The sequence below is a fragment of the Canis lupus genome, chromosome 11 (genome assembly GCF_011100685.1).
Source record: "Canis lupus familiaris isolate Mischka breed German Shepherd chromosome 11, alternate assembly UU_Cfam_GSD_1.0, whole genome shotgun sequence".
NCBI classification, from domain to species: Eukaryota; Metazoa; Chordata; class Mammalia; order Carnivora; family Canidae; genus Canis; species Canis lupus.
Window position 1 is genome coordinate 21,734,576 of NC_049232.1, and position 19,383 is coordinate 21,753,958.

At 45.1% G+C, this 19,383-nt stretch overlaps 1 protein-coding gene across 4 annotated transcripts in view; it reads right to left on the reverse strand.

Moving 5' to 3' along the window:
• The window catches only part of FSTL4 (follistatin like 4), a 393,315-nt gene that overhangs the window by 274,074 nt on the left and 99,858 nt on the right, over positions 1-19,383 (reverse strand). The gene's annotated exons all lie outside the window — the stretch shown is intronic.

Genomic DNA, 19,383 nt, shown 5'->3' on the forward strand with positions numbered 1-19,383 from the left:
AAATTATTTCCCAATGAGGTTGTTTAGAAATAAATTGCATACAAAACTCAAAACTTTTTTTTTTAACATTTTATTTATTGAGGATCCCTGGGTGGCTCAGCAGTTTAGCACCTGCCTTTGGCCCAGGGCGTGATCCTGGAGTCCTGGGATCGAGTCCCGTATCGGGCTCCGGCACGGAGCCTGCTTCTCCCTCTGCCTGTGTCTCTGCCTCTCTCTCTGTGTGTCTCTCATAAATAAGTAAATAAAATCTTAAGAAAAGATTTTATTTATTTATTTATTCATGATAGACAGAGGTGGGGGGGCAGAGACACAAGCAGAGGGAGAAGCAGGCTCGAGCCTGACGTGGGACTCGATCCTGGGTCTTCCAGGATCAGGTCCTGGGCTGAAGGTGGTGCTAAACCGCTGAGCCACCTGGGCTGCCCCAAAACTTCTTTTTAAAAAAGAGGTGATTTGTTCTAACTCTCTGAAGAAAGCCCATGGTATTTTGATAGGGATTGCATTAAATGTGTAAATTGCCCTGGGTAGCATTGACATTTTCACAATATTAATTCTTTCAATCCATGAGCATGGAATATTTTTCCATCTCTTTGTGCCTCCCTCAATTTCTTTCAGAAGTGTTCTGTAGTTTTTAGGGTATAGATCCTTTACCTCTTTGGTTAGGTTTATTCCTAGGTATCTTATGCTTTTGGGTGCAATTGTAAATGGGATTGAACAAATCATCTTAAGATTTGTATGGTATCAGAAAAGACCCCGAATAGCCAGGGGAATATTAAAAAAGAAAACCAGAGCTGGGGGCATCACAATGCCAGATTTCAGGTTGTACTACAAAGCTGTGATCATCAAGACAGTGTGGTACTGGCACAAAAACAGACACATAGATCAATGGAACAGAATAGAGAATCCAGAAATGGCCCCTCAACTCTATGGTCAACTAATATTTGACAAAGCAGGAAAGACTATCCACTGGAAAAAGGACAGTCTCATCAATAAATGGTGCTGGGAAAATTGGACAGCCACATGCAGAAGAATGAAACTAGACCACTCTCTTACACCAGACACAAAGATAAACTCAAAATGGATGAAAGGTCTAAACGTAAGACAAGATTCTATCAAAATCCTAGAGGAGAACACAGGCAACACCCTTTTTGAACTTGGCTACAGCAACTTCTTGCAAGATACATCTATGAAGGCAAGAGAAACAAAAGCAAAAATGAATTTTTGGGACTTCAAGATAAGAAGCTTCTGCACAGCAAAAGAAACAGTCAACAAAACTAAAAGACAACCTACAGAATGGGAGAAGATATTTGCAAATGACGTATCAGATAAAGGGCTAGTATCTAAGATCTATAAAGAACTTATTAAACTCAACAGGCAAGAAACAAACAATCCAATCATGAAATGGGCAAAAGACATGAACAGAAATTTCACAGAGGAAGACATAGACGTGGCCAACAAGCACATGAGAAAATGCTCCACATCACTTGCCATCAGGCAAATACAAATCAAAACCACAATGAGATACCACCTCACACCAGTGAGAATGGGGAAAATTAACAAGGCAGGAAACCACAAATGTTGGAGAGGATGCGGAGAAAGGGAACCCTCTTGCACTGTTGGTGGGAATGTGAACTGGTGCAGCCACTCTGGAAAACTGTGGAGGTTCCTCAAAGAGTTAAAAATAGACCTGCCCTAAGACCCAGCAATTGCACTGCTGGGGATTTACCCCAAAGATACAGATGCAATGAAACGCCGGGACACCTGCACCCTGATGTTTCTAGCAGCAATGTCCACAATAGCCAAACTGTGGAAGGAGCCTCGGTGTCCATCGAAAGATGAATGGATAGAGAAGATGTGGTTTATGTATACAATGGAATATTACTCAGCCATTAGAAACGACAAATACCCATGATTTGCTTCGACGTGTATGGAACTGGAGGGTATTATGCTGAGTGAAGTAAGTCAATCGGAGAAGGACAAACATTACATGGTCTCATTCATTTGGGGAATATAAAGAATAGTGAAAGGGATTATAGGGGAAAGGAGAGAAAATGAGTGGGAAATATCAGTGAGGCTGACAGAACATGAGAGACTCCTAACTCTGGGAAACGAACAAGGGGTGGTGGAAGGGGAGGTGGGTGGAGGGTTGGGGTGACTGGGTGACGGGAACTGAGGGGGGCACTTAACAGGATGAGCACTGGGTGTTATGCTATATGTTGGCAAATTGAACTTCAATAAAAAAATAAAAATAAAAATAAATAAATAAATTAATTAATTAAAAAAAAAGAGGGTAACCCTATCCCATCCGTCTCCAGGAGGATCAAAGGAGACAGTATTTGTAAAAGCATTTAACACAAAAAGCAAGAGGCAAAAGCTGCCACGGATCTCACGGACCGTTGACACTGTATCATAGCCATGTCCCCACACCAGGCACAGAGCACACAGAATGGGAGGTGCACATATGCTAGAGCCACCTGCCTGGGGTCACATCTAAGCTCTTCCACCTACTGGCCCATGACCTTAGGCAAATGACTTTTGCCCTGTGAGCCTCAGTTTATTCAACTACAAAATGGAGATTCCAATATCAGCCTCACTGTCCTCAGATCCAAGCCTGGTGCAGAGGAAGCCCAGTATAAATATTTCCATTACTTCTATTTGAATTTCTCATTAAATCCAAAAAGCTAACATGCCATCAAAGTGCTCGCATGCTCATCTTCCTGAACCAGGCGTGAAAGGCATTGCTATGGTGGTTGCTGGAACAGCATGGAGCTTTCAAAGGCACCACGGTTTTGCTTTGGGAAGTACCCTCTTATTTGACCTGAACCACCCACGCGTGGCTTCGGTCAAGGTTAAGCACTTGTGTACCTGTGGCTGCAGCTCCTGGAGGGCAGGTGACAGAGCCCTGAGTATGTGAGTACTGGAGGCAGATCCTCCTCTGTCCCCGTGTTTTCCCTAGGGATGCCTCTCTGCAATCCTCTTAGAATAGCATACCTAATGCTTCAATCTCTGCTTGCAGATGATCTTCTGCATGACCCTGAAGAAATGCTTCACTAGATGATGACTCTGGACTTCTAAATGAGATTTCTGTCCCCTGAAGTCTGTGCCCACCTATCAGCAACAGTTCCAAGAAGAGAGCCACTCCCAGCCGGGTGGCAGGCCACGCACACTGCCTCTGAGGCCTGTGTATGCACATGTGCTGGAGGAGGGGTGACGGGCCAGCCCGTGACATGGACACACACCTGGCAACTCCAGACACCTCTGGAGTCCAAGCTAGAGGAGAAGGTGACCGATAGTCAATTAAGCCTAATAAGCTAGCCCACCAGGGGCTGGGGACCTCGCTGTTCGCAGAGGACATGCTGAGAGCAGGCACACATCTGATGCTTCCAAGAGCTGTGGGCATGCGGTCCAAGTCTTTTGGTCTTGAGATGCTTAGCTCCTGTTTGGGTGTTGGGCTGTGGGTTTTCCTTCTCATCCTCATCATTCATGAGCTATCAATCATTACCGTGGAAGGAACCCATCACAGGTTAGTAGCCATGTAGCTCCAAAGAATGTTTTATTTTTTCCATTCACTGAACAAATGTTTACTGAGTACCCACTATGAGCCAGGCTCCATGCCACCGTCCGGGCTCACCACGGTGACGTAGTCTCCTGCCAGGAGGGAGTGACAGGACTGACCCATGGTCCAGAGGAGGAATTCTGCTCCCAGAGGCAGCAGCCTGAAGCAGGGCTAATGCAGGGGCTGTAAGTCATCGAAGAGAGCAGCCCCGCAGCAACAAACCCTGAGAACAGACGAGAAGAGAACTGGGTCTCAGCTCTTGGAGATGCTATGTCCTGAGAAGGTGGGGGAGGGAAGAGAGGAGGGGGTGGAGGGCAGGCAGCTGACTCCAGGTGGAAAAGAAACACATCTGAGACGGATGAGCAGGACTATAGTCAGGCAATGTCTGCTTGCAGACACAGCCCCAGTTTCACTGAAAGCTAATCCTAATTGATGCAAAAGGGAAGCAAATGCCATGCACATGTTTGTTTGAGAAAGAACAGGAATGCCAGACGGCAATGCCAAGAGACACAAAGTCAAATCCAGGCTTCTGGCTGACACTGCTCTGGCCTCAGCGCTGCGGAGCATTACCAAGGGAGGGGGGGGGCTACCCAGGGGTCAGTCTGAGGTCAGCCCAGCTTGTAGACCCTCAAGAAGCCAAAGAAATGCCTGTTTCCAGAGAAAGCTGTAAGGCTATCAGAGGCTGATCCCAAGCCTTGCCCACCAGCACCCATCACTTCCTGTCTGAGAACAAGGGGGCTGCCCAGAGCAAGGCCTCACAGCTTACCCTCCATCCAAGTGTGAACACACACCCTATCATGAGAGCGAGCAGGTGCAAGAGGGCTTTCCCACCGCAGCTCAGGGCTTGCAGGACAGGGAGGTGAGCAAAAGATGTTGGGGTGGATGAGGGGTGGGGGGAAGGCCTCCCTTGAAGGGCAAAGGTTTGGGGGGACCCCTCAACCAGTACAAGGGTCAGCAATGTGATAAGAGGAGGGAGGCTCAGAGCAAGCCCACAGGGGGCTCTGTGTCTCCTAGGAATGATGACCCTCTGCCCCAAGTGGATAATTCACAGGGGCCACACGGGGGCGCTGGCCAGAGCCCTGCAGGCACTCGGGAAGGAAACCACGTGCAGACAGAGCACAAGCAACTGGCAAAAGGGGTGTGCCGCTCACATACACACGCCCCCACCCATGTGCACACTGCGGTGAGCCCCTCCAGGCCCAGCACCCACCCCAGAAGGACTGAGATATTGCTGCCTGGGGCTACCTTCTAAGGCCATTCAAATCCCCTAGGAATGATCCAGCCACCACTGTTCTTCCACTACACACCAGTCCCTGACCCCAGCTTCAGACTGGCTTCATTATTTAGCCTGGAGCTCAAGGTCGGGTCAGCTGCCAGCCTTTTGCTTTTGGGTGCCACTGTTTCACAGAGCTCCTCACTAGCAGATTTTCTGGGTTCAGCAAGGCACATGCGTGGGGCATGGTTGTGGATGGCACCAGTAGGTCTAGGGCAGGTGGGAGCCACTGGGCAGGGCAGAGCCGTCTGCCCCTGCTATCGGTCCTGCTACCCTGGGCCCCTCCCCGGGCCAGTCTCCTAGGCAGGTGTACGGGAGGTGCTGGCTGCAGCTTCCACCACCTTCGGCCCCCCATCTTCACCCCCCACAGTCTGGCAGGGCACCAAGCAGGAATGCCCACTCCCAGCTTACTTCTGTGCTCCAACTCTATCATTCATCCCTCTCCCAGCCCTGGCTCCAGCCCCACAGCTCCCTCTCAGTGCCCCCAAACTGGGCTATGCCATCTCCTGCCCCCCCTCCAGCGACCTCCAGATGGGCCTCTGCTTCTCTGTCCTTTGCGTGTAGCGCTACCTCTGCCGCACAACAAACGGGGCAGCTGCTTCATCCCCTGGGCAGAGACCTTCAAAGCAAATGGAAGGCAGCAGCAGAGGTACTCCCAGAACTATCCCAGGGCCCCCACTTTGCAGAACACTGAAGTGTAGAGAAGAAGAACCATTTTGAGGAGGATGTTTCATTCAAAGCCCTCTTGCAGAGAATTTGAGGACAGCACTAAAAGAAACACTACTTACACAAATAGGATGTAATTTTTTTTTTTTAAGAAATAGGAAGACTTAAAATCCCTGTTTTCATCCTAGCCAAGAAGGAAGAGAAGATACTCATTAGATAATAGGCAAGAAAAACTCTATTTCCCTACGTTTATAAGGACCATTATGTATCCAAGAAAACATATTCCTGTGTAAGGCTTAAAAGAGCTCCCCTGAAAGTTCTCATCCTGCTTTCGCCTGACCAGGGAGACAATCTCCCCTCCTTCCTAGGCCTCCATTGGTTCACCGGCACTTGGCGGTGGTACTTTCTACAGACTGCTCAGCAACACTGACTTCTCTATCTCTTTAAAAAGATTTTATTTATTCATGAAAGACACACACACAGAAAGCCAGAGACAGATAGAGGGAGAAGCAGGCTCATCACAGGGAGTCTGATATGGGACTTGATCCCAGGACCCCAGAATCATGCCCTGAGCTGAAGGCAGATGCTCAACCACTGAGCGACCCAGGTGCCCCAAACAACACTGCCTACTGTCTCTTTTTTTTAAAGATTTATTTATTTATTCATTTATTTATTCATTCATTCATTCATTCATTCATTCATTCATTCATTCATTCATAGAGACAGAGAGAGAGAGAGAGAGAGGCAAAGACACAGGCAGAGAGAGAAGCAGGCTCCGTGCAGGAAGCCTGACGTGGGACTCGATCCCGGGTCTCCAGGATCACGCCCTGGGCTGCAGGCGGCGCTAAACCACTGTGCCACCGAGGCTGCCCCTGACTACTGTCTCTTAAGTGACAACATCATGGAGGGATAAGACCTGGTGTCAGCATTCAGGACCCCTCAGATCTGGCCTCATATCTGCAGCTGATGTCAGCATGACGGCCTTGGTGTCCCCTCCTGTAAAATGGGGATGGCTTCCTTCTTACCTTGTGTGATCATTGTCATAAGGATAAATTGAGATCATGTATGTGGCAGCTTAGAGCTATTGAAATGTAAGCACCTTGTGTTTATTTATTAAGTAACAGTTCTTAGGACTGTTGCTGGAGAGACGTGATGCCATTCAGGCTAATCCTCATTTTGGGCATGATTGGAAGGGTAACCTCACCCAAAGAAGTTTCCTGGCTCTTCTCTTGTTTTTATCTCTTTGTCAAAAATTTCAATACATTTATATTACCCTTGACAACAGCTACAAATTTTGGTTTAAAAATGAAATGTGACTGTCCTAGGTAGTGGCATTTCTCTACCCAGAAAACAAAGTATTTATGAGACATTGCAGAGCACTGAGAGTTTCTCCTGATGGCTGCAGGGAGGGCCCTACAGCAGCACCATCTCAGCCCCCACAACTGGAGGAACACTGATTCTGGCACCATGTGCTCTGGAAGAGGTAAGGAGCAGAGTTCACGTTCACAGCCAGCTCCTAGGAACAGATGCTAAGAAATATCTGCCTGGAGATATGCAGAAAGAGCAGGAGGCAGCCCTTGATGGGCAGGTAATGGGGCAGCTTCTCATGTAGAAAAACCTCTCCCATTGAAGCTAATTGGGAGGATGGCCAGCCCGTGCTAGCAAGGGCTAAATTGGGAACACTGAGAGTGAGATCTAATTTAATTTTAGTTTTGCAGCAACTCAAACTAGAAAGTATGGCCAGGACTTGGGGCTCTGCAGTGGTCCTTTGAACCCGCTTTAGAAGAGGTAAATGATTTAAATCAGCACATATCAGGCAAATACACAAAGGGAAGGAGCCAGGGAGCTGCATAAAGCTGTTGTCCTGAGTGGCTTGGCCAGCAAGGCCACATGCAGGCTCTACTGCACACCTGCTGACAATGCTCAGGAAACACCCCATCCCTGGAAAACTCAACTAGTTTCCAGCTGTCAGATACCATGAGTGAGGGAGGCTGAATTGCTAAGGTCCACTGTACATGGGCACAAGGTGGTCCTGAACCATAGGTGTCCAAGGAAGTACATCCTTATTAACCCAACCAATTAGTTGTCACAAAGGGCTTCTTACAGAAGACAAACTCTCCTTTATGGGGCAACTGATTATTTTCTCCAGTTCTGAACTAATCTTCCTGTCTTCCTGTTGGTAAATGGACATATTGCCAAGGCAGGCAGGGACTACTTGCCACTGGAGAAACAGCAATCACAGCAGGATGAGAACACACTCAAAACCACATGACCTTTACCATACCACTAGTAAAACACAGGCCCGCAGGTTAGGGACAGATTGAGCAAGGGGTGTATGCATGTGTGTGAGAAGGAGGCTAAGAGACATAGCAAGACACAGAAAGGAAGGGAGGGAGGGATCCTGAAGGAGAGAATGAAATCAGGAGAGACAGACCATGAGGTTACAACAAAGGAGGAGAGAATAGAGAAGGGTATGGGGAGAGGACAAGAGGGAGCAAGAAAGACCTCACCAAAACCTAGAGAGAGATACAGAGAGATGGAACACATGAGAAAAGGCAGGAGAGACGGGGCGGGGGATACATGGACAGGGAGCGGCCAAGCCCTCTAGGACACACGCTTCCAGCCAGTACTCCCTCCCCTGCTCAGGCCTCCAGTTTCTTTAAAACTAGCTCAGTTGTCAACAATGTCTGGAAATGCTTTTGAGGAGAGAAGTTGGAGAAAATGTGTTTCCCTATGAAGACTCCATCACCCAACACAAGGTACTCCCACTGGCTTGTACTAAGAAAGCAAGGACAACCCAGGTGACCCTCTAGGGCTAACTGGTGTGGAGTCCAGAGTGGCTCCAGCTCTGGGCCTGCAGGGTGGGTAAGGCCCACAGCCAGGGATGACCATGGATGGGCCCCTGAGCCTGGGAGCTGGCTGGCCGTGGGCGCATGCAGGCGGGGAAGGAGCTTTGGACCACACTCTGGGGCACGACCGTCCCCAGTTGAAGCTGTACAAAAGTTCTCCAAGTAATATTTTCTCTATTTGACTGATGTGGAAGTGGAGGCCCAGGCAGGGTAACTTGCTGGACGTGCAGCAAGGAGGAAGGTCTGGGTCTGGGGCTACCACACCTGCCTCTCAGGGACAGAACTGTGGCTTTGGCAAGAATTTCAATACATTTATAGGAGGTGGTGCCCATGTGGCTAACCCTGAACCCAATACACCTGTGAACCATAGAACTGGCAGAGGCTGCACAGAGCAGACAGGCACAAGCATGTTCTAAATGCCTTTCAAAAGCACCCCGTGAGCTCAAGGGGATGCTCCACTGCAGGCATTTTGTCACATGAGCACAGGAAGCCCTGACACAGAGCTCTTGGTCTCACGGTGCCAGACATGCCTTTGTATCTTCACGCAATTGGTGCTTAGCACACGTCACTCCCCGGGCCACCACCTCGGGACAATCACACATGGCGGGCAGGTGTCCACGACTTGTGCTGCTGCCTGTTTGGTATTCTCGTCCCTATGCCATCTCAGCTGTCACCATTTGTCCTCGCTCGCAGATGATGGAGCACAAGCCTCTCTGAGGTTATGCGTCACTCACGGGGGCCCTAGATACATGATGGCAGGGTCCCTGTCTCGAGGAACTATTCTGCTGTTGCTCTATCTCTATAACCTTGGGTATGTGACTGCATCTGAGTCTATGGTTTTTGCTATTCAATGTAAAAGTCCTACCTTATCAGGTGGTTGCCAGCATGTCCTGAGCTGGGAATGTCAATATTTTAGCACTAAGCCTGGTACACGACAAGTCCTCCCTTGGTAAAGGTGAGTCAGCCTCAAGGGAGGAGGCTGCTGCCACCTCTGTAGGTGCCCCCAACATGTGGCAGGATCCTCCCTCACCACTGCCATGGTGCTCACCAGCGCCAGTGCCCCGCTCAGCTGAGCCCTCCACAGAGCTACACAAAGGGCCAGCACCTCAGACTGTCTTTGAGCCCCAGAAACTGCCAGGATACCTGGGTCTGCCTCCAACCCTATTGCTGTGGGCTTCAGATTGTCCATCATTAGGACTCAGTGCAGAGTGTGAGGTTCAAAAGCCATGGTCTAGTCCAGCACTATCATTTTACAGATGGGAAATCTGATGTTCTAAGAGGGAAGGGGTCATGACTCAAACAAGGAGAGTTAAGGAGTTCAAATTCAGGTCTCTTTCCACGTAACTATAAAAAACTGGAAGCTAGAGGATCTATGAATATATATATATACATACATACATACACACACATATACACTCATGTATATAATTTTTTGCACTAGTTTTTTATAATTTTGATTTTGTTGATATAATTATCTTGTGTTATTCAGGATTTTTAAAAAGGCCATGAGAAATGAGACGATCACTGTGGGAGGCTGTCTTTTAAGGAAGAAAGCTATAGGTACTCATGATGGAGGATTGCCCTTCATGCGTAGGGTGGAGATGATGTGTTTGTTTACCTCTGGGTAAGAAATGTTATTAAAAATGTAAATTTGGAAGAAAAACTCCCAAACCATTGCCAATTTCATTCTTAAGGAAAATGAAAACATTAAAGCAAAAACCTCCTTGGGGGTTGGGACTGGGGACTAGGCTGTGAATGAACTTGGTATACTTCAGAGGCCCGTATGCCCCAAGATGTTCCCCACCTCCAAGCCAGGCACTGCAATTCTCCCACTGCCTCTGGACCTCTAACCCTGCTCCTCTGGTGTGTCTGGTCTGCATTCTGGAGACAACCCATCTGCGATTCTCCAGAGCCTGGGGAACACCAAAGCGCCTGCTGTAGGACCTGCCCCAAGGCCATCTCACCAAACAAGCCCTCCCTGGGCAGTGTGGGGACCCTGGGAGGAGCCTAAAGTAGGTGTTTAATAAACACAACTGGTGTGACTGGAAGCCTGAGCTTCCCTTCCTTTGAATCCCGTCCTGACGCTGGGTGCTATTAATCAGGCCCAGCCAGCGTCCAGCACTCTCAAGAGAAATATTAAACTTTAGACTTCTAAAATAGGGTGGGGGGAGTCCCCTTTGTAGCTAGCCTCTGGGGAATATCCATCCAGCTTAGTTTGCTGTAGAAACCTGGTTCCTATACAGAAATTCTTTTTTTTTTTTTTTTTTTTTTTGAGAAAGCTGGTGTCCATGTGGGCATGTGAGGGGGAGGGGAAGAGCAGAAGGAGAGGGAGAGAATCTTAAGAAGACTCCTTGCAGAGCACAGAGCCCAACGCAGGGCTGTATCTCACAACCCTGAGATCATGATCTGAGCCAAAATTAAGAGTAGGACACTTCACCGACTGAGCCACCCAGGGATCCCTATGCATAAATCCTTATTGCAGTGAGTGCTGGCAAGGGCCAAGTATGTGTGGAGTGAGGGAGAACTTAACATGATCATGAAATAATCATATACATATGGCTGTTTGTGCAAACGGCTTCCACTGCAATGACCTCAGATAGCATGGAGGGAGGGTCTCTACTCTCCAAGTGAGGAACTCTTGAGTGTTTCCAAGGTCCTATCCAAGGGCTCCATCATCCCTGTGGCCCTCTGAAAAGCATTGGGATGACACTCCTGAGAGATCCTCAGAAGAAAAACACAAGCTTTGGAACCAAAGCTGATTCTGGAGAGAAAACTTTCCCTTTAGAGCACACATTGTGTCTGGGCAGTGGATATATAATATGTCACCCCCAGAATAACCCCGAGATCCTCAGCTCCATGTTGTCCAAAGGAGCTCCCTGAGCCTGCCTGCATGGCCCTGAGGCCTTTCCTGGTGGTTGACAAAAGACAAGCAGCCATTCATCACTGACATCTGAATGGATGCTCATGCCCATAAGCCAGGTCAAAGGCTTACCTATGCTCTAAAGCACCAGTCTAGCCTGAATGCTGCAACCAATGACATCATCTCCTACAGCTCATCCCTTCTGCCAGGAAATGCCCTTTCCCATGCTAACCTTGACTGCCAGGAGCTATCACTTCATTCCGTGTTCTTAGTGCAAGACATCCTCCTCCTCCTTGTCAAATTTGTTTTTTCTCTGTTTGAGCTGCCCGAGTTTATGCATATTTCCTAGGTCACCTCCCATCCTTTTTGCCTCTTTCATGTCTTTTTTGGTTTTTGTTTTTTGGCTTAAAAAAATGATATGATGCCTTCAAAAAATGAAGGACTGTCCTACAATGGAAGTGTTTTACACTGGTCTCAAGAGTACCAATAGTGTTGTGGTGAAATAATAAGTTTAGTCCTCTTAGGTTATTCTGACTTTTAAAAGTATTCAAAATAAGGCACACGGGAGTCTTTGGCATGGGAGTATTATTATCATCACTCTTGTTAGAGCTTCATTTATTTTACCAGTTCTTTTTTCTTTCAGGAGGCCAGATTTTGGTTTATGAATCATGACTACTGTTTCTTTGTTTTCTATCCACTTCTGCTCTCATCTTTATTCTTTCCAAAGTTTTTAAGTTGAACTCTTGCCTCCTTCAATATTCAACTTCTCTTATTTTATAAACAACAATAGAGGCTATAAATTTCCCTCCAAGAACCACCTTAGCATCACCCTAATATCCCAGATATACAAAAGATGAATTATTATTCAGTTCTAAACATTTGGTAACTTTCATTACTGCCTCTTCTCTCAACCCCAAATTACTGAGAAGGGTATCCTTAAGTTTCTAAATGTATCGATTTCCAGTGGGCTTCTTGCTAAGGATTTATAATTTTACTGCATATCTTTGAAGACTATGGTTCATCAATTACATAGTACTGGCTAAAGCTTTTTTGTGGCCTGGAATGGAGTTCATGTTTTAAATTGGATATGTGAAGGATGTATACCTAGGTACACAGTCTTACATACTGTGATTGCATTAAGCTTATTAGTTATAATTTCCAAATATATATATTTTATCGAATTTCTGATTGTTTAGGTTATTTTATAAAGTACATGTTAAAGGTCCCATCATGATGGTGCATTTGTCAGTTTTCTCCTGTAAGTCTCTAGGCTTTGTGTGTATTTAGCATCTATGTTAAGTGTAGATAGGCTCATAAGTATCATATCTTCTGAGTGAATTATTTCTTCTGTTAGTGGGCAATGTGTCTGTCACTTAAAATATACATTTGACCTTTGAACCACATGGATGTACTTATATATATATATTTTTTTTACGTATAGTACTACATATATTTTTCTCCTTATGATTTTCTTAATTTTTTCATCTAGCTTTCTTTATTATAAGAATATGGTATATAATACATATAATATAAAAGATATTTATAAAAGAGCCCAGATGTCCATCGACAGATGAATGTATAAAGAAGATGTGATATATATACACAATGGAATATTACCCAGCTATCAATAAGAATGAAATATTGCCATTTGAAATGATGTGGATGGAATTAGAGGGTATAATACTGAGGGAAATAAGTCAGTCAGAGAAAGACAAATACTATATGATTTTACCCATATGTAGAATTTAAGAAACAAAATAGATGAACACAGGGGAAGGGAAGGAAAATTTAAATACGATGAAAAGAGAGAGAAGCAAGCGTTAAGAGATGCTGAACTCTAGGAAACAAACTGAGGGTTGCTGGAGAGTAGATGGATGGAGGAAAACAGTAACTGGGTGATGGGCACTAAGGAGGGCACTTGATGGAATGAGCACGGAGTATTATATGCAATTGATGAATCACTAAATTCTCCCCCTAAAACTAATAATACAGCATATGTTAACTAAATTGAATTTAAATAAAGAATAAAAAAAGATATTTGTTAATTGACTATGTTACTGGTAAGGTTTCTGGTCAATAGTTAGGCTATAAGTAGTTAGATTTGGGGGGAATCAAAAGTTACACATGAATTTTTGACTGTGCAGGATGGTTGGTGCCCCTAAATCCCGAGTCATTCAAGGGTCAACTGTATTTTGATATTAATGCTACTAACAAAGCATTTTTTTCTCTTAGTATGTGTTACTATACCTTTCCCCATTGATTTCATTTCCAATTTTGTGCCATTATATTTAGATATGTCTCTAGATTTAAAAAATTTAATCTGAGAGTTGTAGTTAAGTCCAACTCATTGATAATTATTACTGATATATTCAGACTTATTTTTGCTATCTTATTTTGTGTATTTATGTGTTATTACTATTTATTACTATATTATTATGCTTTTACTTGGCTTCATTTTGTCTACCTTCTGCCTTCCATTGAATTGGTTGAGTGTTATCTATCCAACTGCCCTCTTCTGCTCTTCTGTTTCAGAAGTGATATCCTATTTCTATTCTTTTACAGGTTATCCTATAATTTTTATTATGTGTTTTTACTTAAAATCTGAAGTTTATTAAGACCTGTTATCTTCTAAAATAATACAAAAATCATGAAATGCTTTAGCCCTGGTCATCATTACCACCTCATACCTCATATTTGAACACCCCCAAATTATGTACCTTATTACTGCTATTTTTCTACAAAAAATATTTTTCTATTTTCTATTACTGCTAATTTTTGTCTAAGTCAATGCTTACTTCTATTTACCCTTAAGTTTGCCTACTGGCCTTTCTTGTCTTTGCAGTCCAGTTGTTCATCTTTTTTCCTCTTTATTTGCTTTTCACTTTGGTATTCTGCATTTTACGGTGACATATATATTCACCTGTTTGGAATTTGGTGTGCTTCCTCAGTCTAGGAATTTATATCTTCTTTTAATTCTTAAAAATTCTTAGTCTTTATCTCATCCAATGTTTCCTCTCCTTGTCTTAATATTGTCTTTCAGTATCTGTTTTATATTTTCCATTTTTGTGTCTCTGTTCTTATCTGGATAATTTCCTCCAGAGCTATCTTCCAGTTCAATAATTCCCTTTTCAGTTATGTCTAACATGCTTTTTAACCCACTCATTATCAACTTTAATATTTTCAATTTCCAGAAACTCTTTTCTAAATTTACCTATGTTTTTCTCTACAATTCTTTATTTATAAGTCTCCTCTTTTTACCACTCTAATCATTTCAAATGCGAATTTTTATTTATTTATTTATTTATTTTCAAACATGAATTTTTAAATAGTCACTTTTACATTGTTTTATTATCTAAAGATTCTGAGGAAGCTAGCCCTCCAGTCTGTTAACTCTTCCTCATGGCAAACTACCATTATGATCTGCAATTTTATATTTTATTTAATTTTTTAAAGATTATATTTATTTATTTGAGAGAGCAAGAGAGAACACAAGTGGGGATAGGGGCAGAGGGAGAGAATATCTAAACAGACTCCTGCTGAGCATGGAGCCTGAAGTGGGGCTCAATCTCATGACCCATGAGAATCCATGGTTTTGGAACTAAGCTAAAACCAAGAGCTGGATGCTTAACCAAGTGAGCAACCCAGGCAACTCCTGCAATTTTATATTTTAGGCTCAAGTTTTCTGTTCTCCATGGGCAACCCATAAATTTGGGTGTGGAGATATTCCTTTAAAATGGATTTGCGGGGATCCCTGGGTGGCGCAGCGGTTTAGCGCCTGCCTTTGGCCCAGGGCGCGATCCTGGAGACCCGGGATTGAATCCCACGTCGGGCTCCTGGTGCATGGAGCCTGCTTCTCCCTCTGCCTGTGTCTCTGCCTCTCTCTCTCTGTGACTATCATAAATTTAAAAAAAATGGATTTGCATGTGTTCATCTGGGATCCCTCGTGGTTTTACTGATTTGGGACCTATCTTCCAGTTAATTCCTAGGTTTACAATTTTAGCTCGATGTAAGCAATATAAATTCAGACCCCCACACTGATATGAGGAGCAAACTCCTCACAGGCTATTTGCCACTTTCTTGGCCCAACAGGTAAAATTTTCTTAGTCATTGGCAGTCTCAGATTTCAGCCTTATGTAGGGGCTTTTTGTTTTGTGTAGGCCCAGATCACACATGCCATCCTGGCATGGATGTTAAACCCTCTGCTCTCAACCCTGATGGCTTATATCTGAATCTGATACTTTCCCCTGAAACCACAGGGTGTCACGACACTGGCTTTCACTTACTACTCACTGCCTTTGAGAGTTTTTTGTTCATTTGGCATCAGAGAATTTCCCTCACCTTCAGGGTTAGCCATCTATTTAAAAGACAATTTTTTCACAGTAATATTTTATCTAGCATTTATATGCTTGGAGTAGGAACAGTGGAGGGAGGGGTCTGGTGTCAACTCAAATCATCCATCCATCAGAAATTGAATCATCCAGCCCCTTGATCCAGTATTTTTTTTCTTTCTTTAAAATTTAAATTCAATTAGCCAACATATAGTAAATCATTAGTTCCAGATGTAGAGTTCAACAATTCATCAGTTGCAGATAACACCCAGAGCTCATCACATCACATGCCCTCCTCAATACCCATCACCCAACCACCCCATCCCCCATACCCACCTCCCCTCCAGCAACCCTCAGTTTGTTTCCTATAGTTATGAATGTCTCCTGGTTTGTGTCCCTCTCTGACTTCTTTCCATTCTGTTTTCCCTTCCCCTATGATCCTCTGTGCTGTTTCTTGTGTTCCACACATGAGCGAAACCATATGATAATTGTCTGTCTCTGACTGACTTACTTCACTCAGCATAATACCCTCCAGTTCCATCCACATCGACACTTGGCTAGAGCTTTATTTTCTTCTGAGATAAGAACTAGCCCCCAGCTAAGTGTTGCTTCCAACTATACAAAGATACAAGAAAGAAAACTCCAACAATGAAGCACAGAGCTCTAGCATGTGTAATAACAGCAGACTGCTATGCTCTGGGCAGGGTTCTTTTTTTTTTTTTTTTTTTTTTTTATTGGTGTTCAATTTACTAACATACAGAATAACCCCCAGTGCCCGTCACCCATTCACTCCCACCCCCCGCCCTCCTCCCCTTCCAACACCCCTAGTTCGTTTCCCAGAGTTAGCAGTCTTTACGTTCTGTCTCCCTTTCTGATATTTCCCACACATTTCTTCCCCCTTCCCTTATATTCCCTTTCACTATTATTTATATTCCCCAAATGAATGAGAACATATAATGTTTGTCCTTCTCCGACTGACTTACTTCACTCAGCATAATACTCTGGGCAGGGTTCTAAGCCTGTCAGCCACACTACAACATTTTATCTCCCCAAAAACCTTTCTGAGATAGGTGTTATTGGCCATTTTATGGTTAAGAAACTGAGGAACAGAGGGGTGAAACAACCACAGCTATGTGTTTAACATCTAAGCAAGAGAAGAAAAAAAGAAGATATTTCCACTTCCCTAGAGTTCAGATGACAGAGGATTTCACATTATGATGGAATTGAAACTTTAACCTGCCACTCAAGCCTTTCTGTCAGGTTATCCTGCCTAAGAGGATACTGGTGATGATATGTTTTTTTTGCAACATCACGTCCTACAAATGTGTAATTAAACTTCCTTGAAAGCTCTCAGAATCCAGCATTGTACAGGAGTGAGCTCACAGAATGACTGGCGCTGTTACCGATGCCCCAGCAGACATCAGCACACATGGAATCTCACACTCAAAAGATATTTACAGACTTCTCCGGATACCCTGACAACACAGGATACACAGAGAGGTAGTGGTTTTTGAAGATATAATGTTCGACAACTGTGTCCTTAGACCTGATGGGATTCCTAAGCATGGATTTTGATCAACCGAGTCTGAGTTCCGTGGGGCTCTGCAGTATCTGAAAACTGTGAAATCCTGATGTCCTTTGAAGAGCACTGCCTGGCTTATGTACACATTTATTTCCATTACGACATGTAAAAGGAGGTGGCCTGCCGCCCATGCCTGGAGGAAACAGGCTGGCACACCTTTGTGGGAACACATTGTCCCAAGCAGAGGGGCATGGGTCTCGCATGTTGGGGTGTCTTACACAGATGCTTTCATCAACCTGGAGGGTGAACTGTGTTTTTTCTCTCCTCTCTCAGTCCTGGAGGTGTGGGTTACGTTTAGTAAATATTTTGACTGGTGAGGCTGTGAGCAACTGTATCCATTCTGAGGCAAAAAACCAAACATCGCTGTGTTGAACAAACAAGGCGGATGGGATGATTCCTGCCTCGGCCCAGAGCATCCTGATGGGGATCCGTCTAGGGAACAAGCAGCCAGAATCATTTATGAGAGAGATCTGCACAGGTGCTAGGCTGCTTACAAACTAGCTGGGACCAAGGGATTGCAACTGAGGGGAGAAAGGGGAGGCACACTAATGAGCAAGGCAGGGGCTTGAGCAGGTCCAGGGAGCCCCCCCACCCACCCGGAAAAGGGCGCTGCTGGGTGCAGGCAGAGGGGGGTCATTCTCAGCACCCAGAAACTCTGCTGCGACCTCTGCCCTGATGGCAGGGGCACAAGCAAGGATCTCCGGGTGGGGGTCCCACCTAAAGGCTCCGTTGCCAGCAGTGAGGGAAGGACATGACTAAAGAGCAGGACAGGCAAACCAGTGCTGTCATCACACCCTAACACTGGCACGTGTGAATCTCTCTCAGGGGATGAGCCAGTAATCCAGATAAAGGAACTGAAGACCTTTACACGACAAAACGTGTTTTGGTCTAAGCGTGATCATTCTAGATAGAGCGCCTTCTCTGGGGTATCATCCGTTTCCAGTGCTCGCAGAGAAAGAGAGCTGAACAGCCTCTAGGCTTCATGGGGAAGTCAGATCACCACAGTACACAGCGATGGTCAGCCCCAGTTCTGCTGCTGGGACCACCCCAGGGCCTAATGAGGCATTATTGGGAAGTTGGAGCCAACTCTGTGTCAACAAGTAACCTTCTGTCTACTTCTGCAGTTTGCTCTTGGGTTGCCATCTGTCTCCTGTACTATGGCCAGAATTTGCCTCTGGCAGCTCCCTTCTTCCATCTAATTGTTCATGGGCTATGAAGCCAGCTCATCAAGGAGATTAGAATGATGTTTAAAGCAGGAGTCACTAAATAAATAAATAAATAAATAAATAAATAAATAAATAAATAAATAAATAAATAAATAAAGCAGGAGTCACTAGGATCTGAGTGGTTTTTCTTCTCGAGTCATCGTGAGCATCTGCACAGGATGGCCTCAGGAAGGGCAGCCCAGGGGCCTTCTCGGTTGCTCTGGGTTCCATGATGTCCAGGGGCAGTGCAGGGGCAGATGTGCTATGAAGTAGCTCTGCTGCTGGGAGCAGAAGGACCAGTGCCACCCAGAGCATCTAACTTAGGATGCTGCCCTCCTGAGTACCCATGTCGATCTGTGCCATCACACAAGTTCCTATCATACAACATATGCCCTGAAATCCAAAACTGCCTATACTTAATTTAATTAAATGGAATGCATATAATTGTGTGAAACAAACTGGGTGGGTGTAGTGCACTTTCTATAAGTGTGCAAAGATTTAAATACACAAAGTAATCATGTGGGTAAAATGCAGATTGCTTTCTAGGATGTTAACCTAGAAAGAGAAAAAGCACTGCCCATTCCTATTGTCTGATGCCTGGCTCCATCTCTCATGCTAAGCCTCTTCAGAGCCCTGGTCTACAGAGGTCTAAGGTCTAAGACAAAAAGCCTCAGATGATTTAGCTTCTTTTCCAGACAGACCTGGCCACATGGTCCTCCCAATCAAGGCAATCTTAGTGAGCCCTGAGACCTGTGTCATAGGCGAAGATCTACATTTGCTGAGTGAGATGCTGTATTAACCCAGGATGCAGGAATGAGCCTTCCTACCTTCTCTCACATGGTATCTCTGGCCACAGTGTCTACATAGATGCCCCATGATGGAAGTGACGGTGAGGCCTCTAGAAAAAATGCACACTTAAGATTGAGGAACAAGATCCCACCTCTGCTGGCTTCTGACTTTCAGATTAGCATTGTTCTAGAGGAGGAGAGGGTTCCAAGGAAACTAAAAACACTTTCAACTGGGTTCCATGATGCCAGACTCTTGCCCTCCCAGCCAGCACATGGCAC